The sequence below is a fragment of the Stigmatopora argus genome, chromosome 13, assembly GCF_051989625.1.
Source record: "Stigmatopora argus isolate UIUO_Sarg chromosome 13, RoL_Sarg_1.0, whole genome shotgun sequence".
Classification (NCBI taxonomy): domain Eukaryota; kingdom Metazoa; phylum Chordata; class Actinopteri; order Syngnathiformes; family Syngnathidae; genus Stigmatopora; species Stigmatopora argus.
This window is the reverse complement of record NC_135399.1, coordinates 12,059,866-12,073,318: the sequence shown is the minus strand read 5'-3', so window position 1 is coordinate 12,073,318 and position 13,453 is coordinate 12,059,866. Positions and strand designations below refer to the sequence as shown.

At 37.9% G+C, this 13,453-nt stretch overlaps 1 long non-coding RNA gene across 5 annotated transcripts in view; it reads right to left on the bottom strand.

The window, feature by feature from the left end:
• Positions 1-10,584, bottom strand: part of LOC144086907 (uncharacterized) — a 69,516-nt gene extending 58,932 nt beyond the window's left edge. The window contains exons 1-4 of one of the 5 annotated variants that reach the window (XR_013304600.1): positions 10,545-10,584; positions 10,210-10,238; positions 7,130-7,258; positions 3,252-3,402 (exon numbers count right to left, since the gene is read on the bottom strand). This is a non-coding gene — a long non-coding RNA (uncharacterized LOC144086907). Of the gene's footprint in view, positions 1-3,251; positions 3,403-7,129; positions 7,259-10,181 lie in introns of all 5 variants that reach the window. The other 4 variants (XR_013304598.1, XR_013304601.1, XR_013304599.1 and 1 more) reach the window with 4 other exon arrangements.
• Between the last annotated feature and the right edge of the window lie 2,869 nt (positions 10,585-13,453).

The window sequence follows — 13,453 nt, the reverse complement described above, 5'->3', positions numbered from 1 at the left end:
GCGACAAAAACAGCAAAAGTGGAGAAACCTACAATACAACTAAATTGCTTCTGTAACGTACATGCGCTTTTGGCAGTGGCAATATTCCTCTGATATGCTGTTTAGTTTTAATAGGAACCCTCAGCTCAAATATGAACCGGCAAACACGGTAAGACAAACACAGTCTCTCGGCAGCAATGAAATATACACTATCAAATAGACCTGTACCTTTTTGAATCCGCTGTGTGGGTGAAGGCAAAGCACAGAATAAACACAATTTTGATATAGCTTTGAGGCGATAACGGCATGTGACAAGAGTAGAGAGAGAGTCGTGCTTTGGGATGCCAACGAGCACGAAACCTGCGATTCACACGATTCTCTGGCTTTAGGAGAAAGTTTACCTTTTAATAAGCGCTCTGAGAGGCGCTTGCGACTTGGCGCCCACGTGTACTCATGCCAACCTGTCGCAGATTTAAATCACAGATTTCAGCCGGTCCCCCAAATACCCTCGCCTCGTTTCAGCCGTAGTTGTTTGAAGAAAATGAGTGGATTCAGGATCAAGAGCCTTTCTGGTGGAATTTCAGTCTGTTTGAGGATTATGACTTCTTCATCCTGTACAAAGCCTGCAAAGAGCTGCATGCTAGCCCTTGGAGGCCCGGCTCACTATTGCAGTGCACACAGATGTGCGGTGATAAAAACGCACGAATGGCATCCGCATTTTGGAGCACAGAGGTTCAAAATAAATGGGGGAATGGAAAACTTTTTTTCCCCAAGTTTTATGAGATAAGAACAGAACTCATTCAATATTGTGTCAGAAAGCGCAGATAGCAAAATAAATCTATATACTACTGCAAAACTAAATGTCCAGAAAAGGGACAAAAAATATATAGATTTCCAAGTTAGAGGTGGCATAGTGGAACGGTGCTTAGCATGTCCGGTTCTATCCCCAGTGGGTTCAGAACTTCCTGTGTGAGGGTTAACATGTTCTCCCCAGGCTTGTGTGGATTTTCTCCAGGTACTCTAGTGTCCTCCCTCATCCCCACGTACTCCCCACAGTTGGCTGCAATAGGCTCCGGCACCCCGTGACCCTTGTGAGGACGAGGTACGGATAATGATTGAATTAATTAAAATGCTCATCTTTTTTTTCAGGGCAAGTTAATATAAAATAAGCATTTGTGAGTGGAGTCACTCAATAATATAAAGTCTTCCGGCAAGCGGTGGATTCTTTCAATTTGTAATTTAGTGTTACCATTTTAAGACCAAACTAGATACTCAGATCCAATCTAAGAAACTATACAGTTGATGGGCCGAATATAAAAAAAAATGTAAACTTCAACACTTAAAAGTGGAATTTGACAAGGTAAAAGTCGAAAGTCAGACCTTTTTCCCTTCGAAGCAGAGCAAGTGACCATTTACATCATCACACTCCTACATTGTTGAGCACGTTATCTCACAGGATGAAAAATTCGGGCCGACTGACCGAGCGAGGCGACGAGGGCGACGACGGTGGGCAAATGGAGCAGCGCCTCCTGCAGACACTCGCAGCGGGAGCGCGGACTAACTATAGCCACATCAATGACTACCTCTCACAGCAAGGACACCTCCCTTCACTTTGAAAAGAAAATAAATTAAACAACAAAGAGGGGCTCTGACATTCATGACCAGTTTAGTTTACTGCACAAAATAGGTGTCGTTTGAACAGCCTAAAGATAGAGAAACTACCTTGACTTTCGCGTTTAATTATTTCTCAGACCACTATCATGTGTCAAAACACCAATTCCAAATTCTCTTTCCCTTTTGTTGTTGTTGGCTGTACTAGAACTAAATGTAAATACAAATCTACTACAGTCCATGGCAGTGGCACTCTCATGGTTGTGTTGGTATCGGGTATTTTTGCACCAAGCAATAAACAATGAAGGGCGTAATCAAACCTTTAAGAGATAACATTTTGCATTGGGATGTATATAAAGAGATGGCGAGAATGAAAAAAAAACCAATACAAAAGGAAATGTGACAAAGCCGTACTCGCCGAAACAAGAATTTTTCTTTTGTTTGTTTGTTTTCTTATTTCAAGCAAATGGATGAACTTTAAATCTTTTCACTAACATTGTGTCAATAAAGTCTGTTTTGTAAGCTCAATTATTTTTCCATTTTATTTGACATATTTACAATTTTTTGTATGATAGTTATATATAAATTATATTATATGGTGGTTTTCCAATAACATTTGATTTTTTTAATTTAAAAAATATAGACAATTCTAACTAATAAGGCTAACAACAGGGTTTGTGTATTATTCTATGCGATAAGCCAATTTGTGTTCATTTAGTGTTTAAAGTCCCCATTTTTTAAACACTAGTTTACCATCTGTCAAAGTGCTGTTTGTTGTACGTCTCATATATAGTTTTTGTAAAATCAAGGAATCATACCTTAAAAGTCATGTCATTCATAAATCAAGTTGCTACTCGATTGCCAGATGAGTTTATAGGTTAGAAATGTATCCTACCTCTCCTCCTAAACCCGGACAAAAGCGGGTAGCCATCTTTGCACTTCTCCATGCATCACACACATATAATCAATAATGGAAAAATATACACTGCAAAAGGCCGTAGTCGCGCTTCCTACAAGCGGCAATGACGAATGATTTTGTGCCACTTATGACAGCAAGGTGCATGCAGTGAGGGGAGTGGAAGGCCTTTTAAATAGTGCAAGGAGAGAATTAAATCAAAGCCAGGAGGGCCTCCTCTGGAAGGGAAGAATGCTGCATCCCTCTTCTCTAAATCACAGCTCTTCAAGACCTTTGCCATTTTTCTACATTAGAAGAGGAAACCTGTCATCGCTGTCTATAGCAAAGTTAGCAAATCATGATTTATCTTGGATGCAATCTCTAAAACACCTGTGTGCGAGAAAATAAGCATCTCCCGCTGTATTATTTGTGGGCCAGAAAGTTTTGCCTTAACTTTGGAGAGAAATGCACATTTTGCAGTTATTCGCCAGTTTTGATGTACAAATGGGATCCCAATGATAACATTTGCTTATTTTTAATGAGGCATGTTCACACAAATGTCAAGAAATATTGTGTATGGGGAAAAAATCATTTTAATTTTAATTTGTTTTTTAAAAAAATGTGTTAAAATATTTATAAATTAGGAATCCAATTGCAGGCCATCAATGTAGTAAATGGCAGTAGAAGACAGTGTGTTAATACAAGAAACGATGGAAAATGCCCAGCAAAGTTTTCCAAAAGGTCAAAAATTAATCAAACTCATTACCTGTGGAAGAGAAGGATCTCGGTTGCTGCAAACTCATTTAGCAGATTTTTAACCTCGATTTTCCTTTCAGAGAGGTTGGGATTCCCAAAGGAGGGTACCATCATGACTGCTCATTTACAACTGGAAGTGAATCATAATTATCCTCCACGGCCTGCAAGAGACAAAAAAAACAACTCAGTTTGAAGAAAAGAACCAGAAAAAGACAACTTTTGGACAGTTGCTGTGAAAAACGCCACCATATGATGTCCTCCTATGAATATTCTCAAATGTTATGATTGTCTCAGATAAATTACTCTGTCCTATGAAAATGGACCAAGACATAACGATTGCGGGTGGAGGGTAGAAAATCCTTCTTAGTAGCTACCAAGTGCAATTTTGTCACACTTTATCCAGTAACAAGAAGCAATAACATAACAGGAGATGAAAGTGTGTGTGTGTGTGTTTGTTGTGGGGATGGGGTGGGATTGGGGGGTGTCTCCACAGACCCAAATATGGGCCACTAAATTGTCACATATTGGAAATATGTTAAAATAATACGGATGCTAGACTGAGATTTAATTTTTTGTTGTATTAACGCAATAATCATATTTTTTTCTTCATTTAAAACTTCCGGACACCAAAAGGGGGTGAAAAAAAATATCCAACAGTGAATGATCAAAAACATGAACTACGGGGGAGGGAATAGAAAAGATGGAGAAAAAAAAAACAAGAGAGCACTTCATGCTCTAAGGGAAGTCCAGGCTGTAAATGTGCACAATATTGCACATTATATACATGTCATTTGTGAGTGCACTCCAAGTGACGCAGTGTCAAATCTGTATGACAGATTTAGGTGAATGCTGGTGATGGGGAGCCCTGCGTGGGGAGAAAGCGGCTTAGGGCTAACTCGTGTGGCCGCGACAACATTTCCAGCAAGCAGGCGAGGTGCCGCTATCTATTGAAGCACCAACCAATGCAATCTTATATCTTAAAAACATATGACTTACATCCTCCTGTGAGTCCACCATTTATTTATCAAAATTGTTGCCTTCACTGAAGCCTGCACAAAAGTGTCATTGCAAAACACAACTTAGGGGCAGGTTTTGTGGCATTGTAATTACCAGCCTTGCACAGAAACATTCAGTCATTTGGTAACCAAATCAGAATGGCATGATGTGATTTTAAGTGACTTTACATGTGACACATGAGAAAGTCGCTAGTGTGGGGTTGGGATTGGACTTGGTTCCTAATGTAATGTCGCCCTCTTTTGGAGAATAGCGCGAACCCCAAACTCTTGCATTTTAAAAAGTATATCTCAGGTTGCAAGTCCAGCATTTAAATTTAGGAAAATAACCTGAACTTGGATTTTTTTCCCCATGTTTCATTATTTCATGATCATTTCCACATGTCACCAGATTATTTCTGATGTCACACTAATGTTTATTAAAGTGTTGTGGTTGGAATCACTTTTAAGATCATCGTCAGGAATGAAGTAAACACCTGCAACTCTTCAGAAAACATGCTGCATTTTTAAAATTATATTTTACTGAGATACAATAATGTGAAATCACAGTGATCCATTCATGAGTGGAGCTATTTCACTGCTTCAGCCATAAGGTGGCAGTTGACAAACTGAGTTGCTGGACAGAAACTGTTGACAACAGCTTGTGCCTATGCCCAGATAAAACTGACAAAGTCAGCTTTGAGCACTTTCACCAGTATTTTGAGCAGGCGTAAATTTGGACCTGAAATTCCTACTAGATACCAGCAAGAAAATGTATAAACCCCAGAAATGACTACGGTAATGGACATAAGCAATTTGAATTTATTAAGCAAAGCCAAGGGCAACACAATCAAATGGAGGTAAGGTTTTTTTAGGTTCACTGAAGGTACTTTTGCATGTGAATGTTCATTTGTCTACTTATGCCCCACGTTTGACTGGCCATTCTAGGGTGATGGGGCCTTGACAGTGGGTGAGATGGGAACTGCCTGCAGGGCTCTGACATGATAAAGCTGTCATGTTGATACAAAGGATTGGATGTGAGGCACAGCTGCAGCTTGTCATTTAGCTTGACTCACAGCTTCCAGGACCATCTATGAAAAGCAAAGCATTTACTGTGCGTCAAAGCATATTTTTGTCTCACTGGGCTCCATATGTTGATTTGGGCTTTTTAAAGGAACATTGAAGAATAAGAATATGGCATGTGTTTTTCCCCCTTTTGACTGTAATGATTACAAAAAAACATTACATTTTTACACGGTTAAGAGAGCCTCCTCCACCACATCTTGTTATTAGATCACTTAATTTTATTGGCAATGGGTTAACATATTTTCACACTTGTATGGCTGTGCAAAATTAAATGTTCATTTGAAAATGCATTTAGGTTTTATGCCAAAGGTATTATGATGGCAAAAGTTTCACTCTGGAAGGGGTGTATTATTTTGAGGAAAACCTGAGTTCACTAAATATGTCTTTAATCAATTGTCCTTACTTTTAATGTTAAGAGGATTTAGGTTTTATACCTTGCCAGGCTTAGTGTTGCCTGCAAAAAAATATTTAAAAGGGGTGGCCAGATGGACCCACTTAATATTTTGGGGTGGCCAGTGACAGTTTCCTTTATATTGAAAAGGCAGTAAGGGAGTGGTAGCCTTGGCCACCCCCTTTTCACCAAAAGAGGGCAGTGCTGTACCAATAATTGTATTTTAATTTAATTCTAAGGCTAAAAATTGAATACATAACTGAAATTCTATTTCTGCGTAAAAAAGTGCGGTAGCAATATATTATCTGGTTGGTTATCTTACAAGCATCCTAAATGAATGGCAGTCAATACAATATGCTGTTTAGAGGCTCTTTAGAAATACACTACAAAAATAATGTCAAATTATTTACTTTCATTCCAAGTAGATGAATGGACTGGCGCCATGTGAACTATTATTGTAATCGCCATTGGCTACATGCAAAAAAATATATGGATTATAAAACAACAGTACTGGATCGGTGTTGATTAGGTCTCCAAACCAATTGAAGTGGTTGCCAAGGAGCTAACATAAATTAAAGTCTCTACTCTACCTCCTTCCCAATGACTCGGATTACTAGTATGTTGTGTACATTTGGGCTGGCCCCAAATATTATACTGTACTGTACATCCTGATAACAGCGGTATCAGTTTTCATGCAAATGTAATTTGAGCTGAATGAAGTGTACCATCCTAATACTGCAATAATGAAAAAATGTATGGCTTCCATATCTCATGTCACATAGATACATGTTGGTCCACATTCCTTTTTTAGCTTGTTCCGTATTACGTTTAAGAAAAGAAGCAAGAATCTTAATCGTTGCTGCCTGATGATAATTGAACATTTTCAAATATTTATTTTTACTTAAAAATTCCAGCATTTGATATAAAACTTACAACAGCCAAACAATTAATATTATTTGTTGTGGAATACGATTGGTCAATACGGTAATAGGTGTCAAAATCCATATATAGATGGCAGACAACAATTCAACATTATAATCAAAGACTGATTTCCTCATTATTCTGTTCCAGATCATGTAAAATATTGATCGTCAATGTTGAATCAGAGGCCACATTATGCAGGAAGCCAAGAAAGACTTCCTCACAACCCCCGCTGTGAATGGTACCCTGCACCCGACATCAGAATGGGAAATCGTGTACACCTGACAGAGCTCGTTTGACAAGAACGTCGTGACTCATTATTAGCAACTCATTATGTCTTCTGGTGTGTGTGCGCGGGTGGATTTTTTTGCATGTGAACATGCAACCGTGTGGCATGACATTTTCCTTTTTGGATATAATTGACAAACATGGGGGACGTAAGATTTTTTAAATTGACCAGAAAGTGACGCGTACTAAAAGTTTTGCTAGTTTTCTTACTAGGGTGACAACTCTTTGACCTTTAGTGCAAGACTGTCGCTGTAACATGCGTGCTCACATTGTCACATCCTTTTGTCAGCAGGAATTTAAAATCTGCAACACCTTAGTAATGACACACAGTGTCATGGCCTGCAAGTTTAACACAAAAGTGACAGTTTATGTTGAAGAATCAAAAGTGTCAGGTAGCTAACACTAACCCTCGACAGCATTACACACCCAATTTCGACATGAGGTGGACATACATTACCATCAATAGAAACAAAAGAGCTAACAATAAATATAAAATAAATATTTTGCCTGCTCTCTCATGTCAAGAAAGGTCATCTTAATTTACATTCTTTAAAAAAATTTTTTTACATTTTTTAAATAAAAACAAAAGGAGAACAATAAACATATTTTTACAGATTTTTTAAATTAAATTTTCAAATTTTAAAGTATTTTTTTCAAATTTGTTTTAAAGGTTACAATTAGATGTTTTTTCCAATAGTTTTTCAACTAGATTACATCAAGACATGCATTTTTATTTCTAAAAGATTTACAATTCCTTAAATTGAAGCAACAACCAAAAAAAGAAAAAACATAACATATTTTCAGGTTTTTTTATTTTTAAAAAATGCATTTTTTTTCCTTGGAAAATAGACTGTCGATCTAGCCCCTCCCCATTCCAAAATAATTGGACGTCTATTACTGTCAATGGTAGCAAATGGGTTAAGTGTAAGATTAAAAATGTTTCCATGAATGCAATATCATTTTAATCGGTGACAAGTGAGGAGCACGCCTTGCATTTCAGTGGAGTGTTAAGAATAATGTTAATTAGCACAATTGCAATGACCGCACAGCCCAGGATGAACGCACGCTGCTGCTGCTGCTGCTTGGCGGTCTGCTCTATTGTAGCCCCACTTGGAGTCTGTGGATTGCTCATTGACTCATCCGGCAGCAGCGTTTCCTAGCAACGCCTCTTCAATGTACTGTACAGTATACTTCCCCATCTCATGGGTGCATTTAATAATCTGCCTTGCAATTTCCATGTAAGTGTTGTTAAAAGATTTATGCTGCACTTGCATTCCCGAGTGTTTCTCGCCACAGCTTTGTTACTGTGGACTGGAGACACGCGGGATTCTTTTGAAAGAATGAATGGCAGGAAAAGTCATTGTTAAGAAGGCAATGCATTCCTTAAGAGTGACTTTGACTCAGGCTGCATAGTTTTAATAAATGATGATCATTACACAGCATGACCTCAGTGTCACGATGAAGCACCCACGTGTACTACCATATGCGAGATTGTGACAGAAAAGCAATGCCCTATGCCCTTACTCGGCTGAGTTGGGGAATTACCATGCATTTTTAGAACAATTATGCAGGTTGAATGAAGAACTTGAGCAGGAGGGCGTCAGGAGCCTTGCGAGCTAAGAAGGTGAAGCAGCAAGAGTTTACAGGTGATGAATTACATATATTGTTTTACCCTGAGACTGACTGAGGTTTATGAACCCTGTAAAGGCTCCTCATTGCTTGTTTGACAGACAGTATATTCTCCAGGGCGGCCTGTGACTCCTGCTGCCTTGTGAAATTGCGACCGCTGTTGCTCTGAGTAACCACAAGTGGACCCTTCATGCAACTCAATGTTCTGCTGGATAACCGTAACGCATGATTACATGTAAATTCATTTTAAGACTGTTTAGTTTGGTTTACAAGAGTGTAGACTGGAGTTCCTACGTTGCAAGACATATACATATATATTATATGTACTTTTTAAAAATAAATAAAAATTCAGAGCACATTTTCACTCCAGAGTGGACAAAGTCGGGTTACATTGCCACCATAGAAACTGAAAAACTAAATGCTTCTCAAAAGCATATGGAAATGAGCAACTTAAAAAAAGGCTACCACCCTGCCCCCCATTTAAGAAGGTGCAGTACATTTGGTGCATTAAAGTACTTTATCCTGTTTTACAGTCTATTTGAGACTGCCACTTCTTCTGAGAAACATTTTAGCTCCACTCTGACCTCATAAATATGCTCAAAGCACAAACAAATTCCTCAAATGTGTCCTCACAGTTCAAGAAATAAACATAAAGAAATATAAAGTTCCTTCATCACGTTGGCCCTGCTGCTCATCCGCCACTCCAGTTTGCTTTCTTTTCTTCATCTTCTCTCTTCACGTTCTCTCCAGGTAACTGTGATTGCCACTCCAATTGCAGCACCAAACATCTTGGTGAAGGAGGCGGAGTTGGTCTCCAAGTGTTTTTGTTGTGATTTCATTGTTCTTCCTCCTCAGTGGACGGCTTTCTCTCTCTCTCTCCATGCCTCCATCCCTCCACCCCTCCACCCCTGCATCCCTCCATCCCTCCCTCGTACTACCTTGAGTTCTCTCGAGCTTTTCCTACAGATTAAAATTGGGGGGTCGTTTAGATGCCTGACATCTGGCTGACTTCACATCAGACTTATCACACGGTGCTCGGAAGCTCAATTTAATAACCATTTTCATGAAAACTCATTAAAAGAAGCAATCTACCAAACACATATAAGGCATTGTAACAAAATATGGAGAAACATTCTATAGTAAAAGAAAATTGCAGAATAAGTGGAATTAGTATGAATTTATAAGGTCTAAGGAGATTAATTATGCTGACAGAAATTGCCGTTTAGTTATTCTTCCATTCTAATCACAGTGATCTTGCATGCTTAATCACTCTTTAGTGTTCCAGACTGCTGGGTACACAGGTGACACTGATTAAACCTAGCTGAGATAAGATTCTATGCAAAAAAAACAAAAAACATACATAGAAAACATTGATAACGTGCATAATAATGCATTTCTTTGTATGAATGGTTATCATGAAGTTGATTTCACATTGGATTTGTACATAAAATGAGTTTACAAAAATGACTGCAGAATATTTCAATTTCAAATAATTATATGAAAGTATGAGTTTTGTTATTCTGATGTTGTTGTTTTTCTTTAAATTGCAAAACGTAACTCATATTAGTTTAGCGACATTGATCAAATGTTTGCACTCTCGTGTAAATCAATCGCTGAAAAGTTTCAAACTTACATTTCTGGATTTCGATGGCATTTCTTACCATTTCAAACGATCCCCCGATCTGCAGTTCTTTTTCCAAAGAAGCAATAAAGCCAGCAAAGACGAAAAAAAATGGGTAGAATAGAATGAGTCCTTGCGAATGACAAGCACCCACTGACATTAATTAACCTAATCTTCGAAATAACTGGGGACGAGAACCAACTAAATCTAACACGCTGTCTCGGAAATTAGTAGCTATACAGTTAACTGTGAACTCGCAAACACAAGTCATAACAACACTGAGGTCGACGATGGCATCAACAAAACATAGCGTTCATAAATCATGCAAAAATAAATCATCTATATTTTCCATTACAACTATAAAATCCTTACTACGTGGAAAGAGAGTTGCGACACTCCCATTGGATGCTTTCATTTCCGGGTACCTCCGGTGCACCATTCACATGAATGGCAAGCTTTATTATAGTAAATATGGAGATACCTCACTTGATTTTCTATATTCTATATTTTTATATTTTATTAGATGCTTTTTATAATGTATTTTTTCAATTTTTTTATCATGTATTTTTTTTTTTTATAATGCATATATATTGAATTGAATTGAGTGCTTTTATTGTCATTATACAATATATGATAATTAAATGATGTATCTAGGAGAAAGTTTGTGCTATTGTGCCACCTTGGTTTGCACACTAAGGTAACTTTGAAAACCATCTTCGGAGGGACTAAAATGTGAGAATCAGCAAGAAAAATGCACCGCAAAGTGATTAAAGTCCACCCTGAAAGCCCTATCTGGGAGCAACAGATTAAGTCAAAGCTACTTTTTCATTCTCATCAAAGTTGGAGCCATTTGATGTCAACTTCAACCAAGGGCAACCCGTCTTTAATCCGCATTTATGCACAAATAAAAACTTGAATTTTCTGACAATAACATGATGATACCATCAGACATTTTTCAGCCCTCCATCCCTTTAAATTTCCACGAAATACCAGTGTGTTACTGTCTAGTTGTCTTTTGATACATACTTGGTTTGATCGAACTTTTCTACCGGGTTTAAAAATATTTCAAATTTCATTCCTCCCACATACAATTCATTACAAAAAGCTCAAAAACCAGCGAACGATGGAGAAGGTTGATGTTTGTGAAATTCTGCTCATGAAATTTTCATGCTCGTGCACTGAATATGCTGCCATCATGTTGTGCACTGTACTATGTGTGGGTGTATATGTCGATGTTTTATATAACATTCATATTGTATGGGAGAACCTACTATATGTGAGAGCAAATGTGCCCAAAGGCCAATTACATATTCTGCTCCCATATGTTCCTCATATATTACTGAAGGAGATAATCACATTAGAGTGAGTCGCACTTGACCCTTCCTCGCACAAGATTTTAATAGATCATAAATACTCTTCTAATTTGATGAAATGACTGGCTAACTGTGCTGCCTTCATGACAAAGAGGTGTGATTGTAATGTTTGTCAAATTATGTAAGACTTTTTATAGCTATTATTTACGGTAATTGTCAATTTTAGAAGCAGTGAAGCAAATGATTTGATGATGTTTTTGAAGGCATTCAAACAAGGAAGGTCTTGCTCTCTCTCTCCTTTTTTTATTTTTTTATTTTACCCCCACCGTCTTCCTGCATGCTCAGGCAGCCATTGTGCCGCTCATAGAGGATGCCATTAGCACAGATACATTAAACATGAGCCATGAGCTGGGCACCGGAATAAAATGAAACAGATGGTAAGCATATTTTGAGCTGAGCCAGTGATTAATTCACACGATGATGACACAGCATCGCCGGTAACTGCGTTGAAAGCCTACGAGTGCATTTTTTTAGAAAAGGAGCTGAAAACAAAGTTTGACATTTTTGGTGAATCTCAATGCAGTTGTTATTTGCGATAAGTTATGTTTATTCTGGGGCAACACACAATTCAAAATATGCATTTTTCAAATTATCTTTTCCCGTTGAATTTGATGAAAATGCTATGAATCTTTTCCAGATTTTACAAAAACAGCTCATGCCAAGGTTGAGGTCAAAATCGTGCTTTGGTACCATCTGGTCACATTTTGGTGCAAAGGAAGTGGACAGCTGCTATTAGATTGGCGAAGAAAAATGGCATTCTATTCCATCATTGGGCAATTTTAGAAATGTTGTTCAGAGACACAAATTACTTCGTATTCTACTAATATAATTCTAGTTGCCTGTTGGGACAAACCAATTTATCTTGATGGGAAAAATGTCTTTCTTTAGTTAGAAATAGTTCATCAGACACAGTGAAGGGAATTACTGGTCAAAATAAGAATTTGTGTCAACAAACCTTTCAAGATTATTAAAAAATAAAACAGGAAATCAAGAAAGTTTTCTCAAACATTTTATTTGAGGTCATGACTTCAAGTTGATGAGCTAGAGGAAGCTCCTATTTGAATACTGTTGTTTATTTTTTCTCTGTTTGTGTCTGTGAGCCACATTTTGGGCTTGTAGACACCATTATCTCTAGACAAAATGGGTCTAAAAATGGAGCTACTTACATTATCACAGCTGAAATTCCAAAGTCGCCTCACATCACGCCGCTGAGTGTCACCTGCAGCATATCTGTCCCCATAAAGACATCCAGCAGTAAGGTAAAGAGATGTGACAGTCAGCCTGAACAGTATCTTTCCAGGTTGTGTGATGCAATGTACGTCCTTGAGGGGACAGTTGCCCTCAGAATGGCAGTGTAAATATGAGATGGCAGAACATTTTACACAGCATTTCCTAGAAGTACACAAGCTGTGACCCACTGTAAATGTGTAGATGTTTCTTTCGTAAATTGGCATGCCACCTGTATATCACTGATGGTGTTGTTTTGTTACATTTGGCAAAAGCAGCTTTATGTTCAGCTCCTTGTTTTCCCCCAGAAAACTATTTAGCCATTTAGGCTATTTCAAATGATGATGGACTGTGACATTTGATGATAACATCACCCAGCCAGAAAAGTCATTAATTCTCTACTCACACAGGATTATTTTAGGCGGTCAAAGTTTTGTTTGACTGTATTAAATATTACACCCAAGGAATGATTTATTCCACCTGACTGGCAGTTCGTAATTAAATGTAGCCTTGCGAAGGGGAAAACTTCACCGGGAAAAAAAAGATGCCTATTTTTCATTGGATTCTAATTATGTATGTTTTCTTTTTGTTACTTGCAGGAGGATAATGATATAAGACAGGAGAGGGAAAAGCAAAGAGAGGTTAAAAGTCAGTTTGAACAAACGATAATGAACTGGTATATAT